This window comes from Pinus tabuliformis, chromosome 3_2 (genome assembly GCF_031772625.1).
Source record: "Pinus tabuliformis cultivar Carrire ecotype Pingquan chromosome 3_2, CPIR1, whole genome shotgun sequence".
NCBI classification, from domain to species: domain Eukaryota; kingdom Viridiplantae; phylum Streptophyta; class Pinopsida; order Pinales; family Pinaceae; genus Pinus; species Pinus tabuliformis.
In genome coordinates this window covers 151,688,602-151,691,689 of record NC_142302.1, presented here as the reverse complement: position 1 = coordinate 151,691,689, position 3,088 = coordinate 151,688,602, and the positions used below count along the sequence as shown (strand labels likewise).

The 3,088-nt window shown below is 34.4% G+C and overlaps 1 pseudogene; it reads right to left on the bottom strand.

The window, feature by feature from the left end:
- Positions 1 to 1,267: 1,267 nt before the first annotated feature.
- LOC149180255 (calmodulin-like protein 3 pseudogene) lies at positions 1,268 to 1,759 on the bottom strand (annotated as a pseudogene).
- Between the last annotated feature and the right edge of the window lie 1,329 nt (positions 1,760 to 3,088).

Here is a 3,088-nt window from a genome sequence, read left to right as displayed (position 1 = left end):
TTCATGAACATCTAACTAGGATTTTTGGAATGTTAAATTTGACCTTGTAATTTGCACAATCTAAATGGTTTAATTTAACTAATAGAGAAATCATTTTTAGCAATTTTTAATAAGATTATGATTTTTTATTGTTTAAATTATACTTTTAAATACATAAATAGATTTAGTACCCTAAAAAAACCCTTGAGATATACGATCTTTGCACATTAAATAACTTAAAATCTCTACCAAATTTTAAACAAAATTAACCCAGGAAAAAAACAAACAAAACAAAACAACATAACATCAACAAACAAATTTGTTTGTTTACTAATTATTAAAGATGATTATTTTAATCATAATAACCAAATTCACCACATTCGAGTTACAATTCAAATTCCAAATAACAAAAAGAAATTACTCTACAAAATTCAATAAAAAATACATATCTTACAGATTGTTACGAATAGAATTTACTATTCTCTGTCATACTTTTATATCAATTGCAAACTGCCATATTTTAATATCGAAATCACTGTTTTTAGCAACGGAAAATTGTTTTAACGTAAAAATATATTGTTTCTATAAGTTCTTTTCATATAGAATATAAAATATATCGTTTTTACAAGTTCTTTTCATATAATTTACTATTATGTAATAATTTAGTACTTTGTCATACTTTTATATCCATTGCAAACTACCATATTTTAATATCGAATTCACTGTTTTTAGCAACGGAAAATTGTTTAAACATAAAAATATATTGTTCTTTTCCTATAGAATATATTGTTTTTACAAGTACTACTTTCAATCTTTTGATATAAATTTTTTTAACCTACCGAACTGGTATAACCAAATTATTAGGCAGAACCATATAGAATCAGCGAATTACGAAGTGTTTTTTTTGGCCAATATGGGCGAACTTGGTAACTATTTTTTAATACATATTCATATTCATGATCTATGATCATCAATAAACGCCGAACATATTCAATATGCTCGTCCTCATCGTCACAAATTCTCCTCCAACTTGAGTGGTGCTTGCTGACCATTATGTATAACAAACATCACCATAATCGTAAAATTAAGATCGACTCATAAAAAATTCTAACCATCAAAGTTTAATTGTAAGCAGGTATGCTATGCAAAACGCCATGATGATTAATTTTAAGCCAAAGTGTGCGATCCCGAAACGAATGATGGTTCTTTTGTTTCTTTAAATAAACAACGCACGAGAGTTGTTACAAACGGTATTTCAATTAGCTATAGAGGCGAGAACTCGTGAAGATTAGCGGGAAGGCGCAGGTATATTAGAGGTCATCATGTTTCTAAATTCCGTGAAGTCTAAGAGCCCGTTGGAGTCAGAATCATATGTACATATCATCCTCTGGCACTTACCCAAATCTTCTTCCTCCATCAATCCCAAATTACACAGCACCTCTTGAAGCTCCGCGGAGGAGATGAATCCATCGTTATTCATGTCATATACCTTGAAAGCTTCCATTAAAGCATCGCACCCATCGCCGTCGTTTAATTCATCTTCTGATCTATTATCTTCTAGAATAGACTCACACAGTCTAACGAATCCTTCGAATGTCAAGCTTCCATCTTCGCTCTCGGAAATTGGTGCAACCAGATATTTCAAGTCTTCTTCCGAGATATCCATTCCCAGTCTTTTCAAGAAATGATTCATTTCTGTTACGGTCAGTTTCCCGTCGCTATTTTCATCCAAGGTCTCATACAATCTGCGGATTTCCTGTGTGTCTGGACAAAACCCCATTTAAACGGTAAATTATCTGGAGAAGTTAGCGCAGCAATGCAAGGTGTATTGTATATGGTAACTGCAATCGGGCCTTTCTGAGATTATGCAATCTCTGGATAGAAAACGTAAAAAATTTGGAAGAAAATTTCAATCCTCTGGATAGAAAACATGCAAAATTTGGAAGAAAATTCCAATCCGCTGCTAATGGTTTAAATGACGAGCATGGAAATGGAATTTATAGTTGAAATGCGATTCTCCAGAAACTTCGAGATAATGTCGCCGTACGCGTACTGCGCCGATTGTTGTGACCTTGTGAACCGACACGTTTGCAATGACGTGCATAATTAAAAAAGGGCTCTCACTTTAGCTACGCTGCTCCGATTGATTTTCCCCGAAATTTCGCATCTAACGATTTGAAAAATTACAATTTCAACCATTTAGAAGTGCGATTCCATCGACTTCCAAGGTCACACAATCCAAATTCCTTTGGAGTTCTTTTATTTATCACATTTTAACGAAATAAGAACTGCGTTGTCGTCTAGACAGTAGAAGATACGTATATTATTACAATTAAACAACGCCTTGTTACGTCAACGGTCTCTGCACGCCTACAGGCCTTGTGAGAATAATGCAGAAATAGAATTAGTTGTGAATTGGTTGAACAGAATTAGTTGTGAGTGGTTAGGAATTGGTTGCCAGAATTAGTTGTGAGTTTCCTATATAAGTGTGATGTAATTGAGCAAATTTTCTGAAATGAAGTTGTGTGAGCTTTGTCTCACGTTTTGCTGGTGTTTCTGCCTGTGTCTTTGTTATAGTTTTTGTTGTAATTTGTAATTTGGTATCAGAGCCATCCTTCTGTCTGCGCCTCTCTCCTCTTCACGGGCAGTGAATGACTCTGCCATTAGAGTGTGCGCAGTGACAGTATGTTGTGTGGATCGGCTGAGTGAATAAGGTATTGGAATCGGCAGAACTACTGTATCGTAAGCCAGTATGTTGTGTGGATCGGCTGAGTGAATAAGGTATTGGAATCGGCAGAACTACTGTATCGTAAGCCCTGCATACTTTCTTGATCTTTACTTTCTTGATCTTAATAGCAAGAAGATACTTCTTGTTCTTGCTCTCGTATGTCCTCGGCTGAACTGAGTTTTGAAAACAGTTTTTTGTTTAACACGGTGGCAGCGGATTATCAGTTTTTTTTTTAAAACAGTGGCAGCATATTATTAAAGGTGTTTTTGTGGTGCATTTTTAAGATCGTGTGCAGCGTTTTATGTATTAACCAGTTTTCCTGGAGCAAGTTTGCAAGTTTTGTTTGAAGTTTTTTTTGAAATAGCGTGTGTAAGAAGCTTG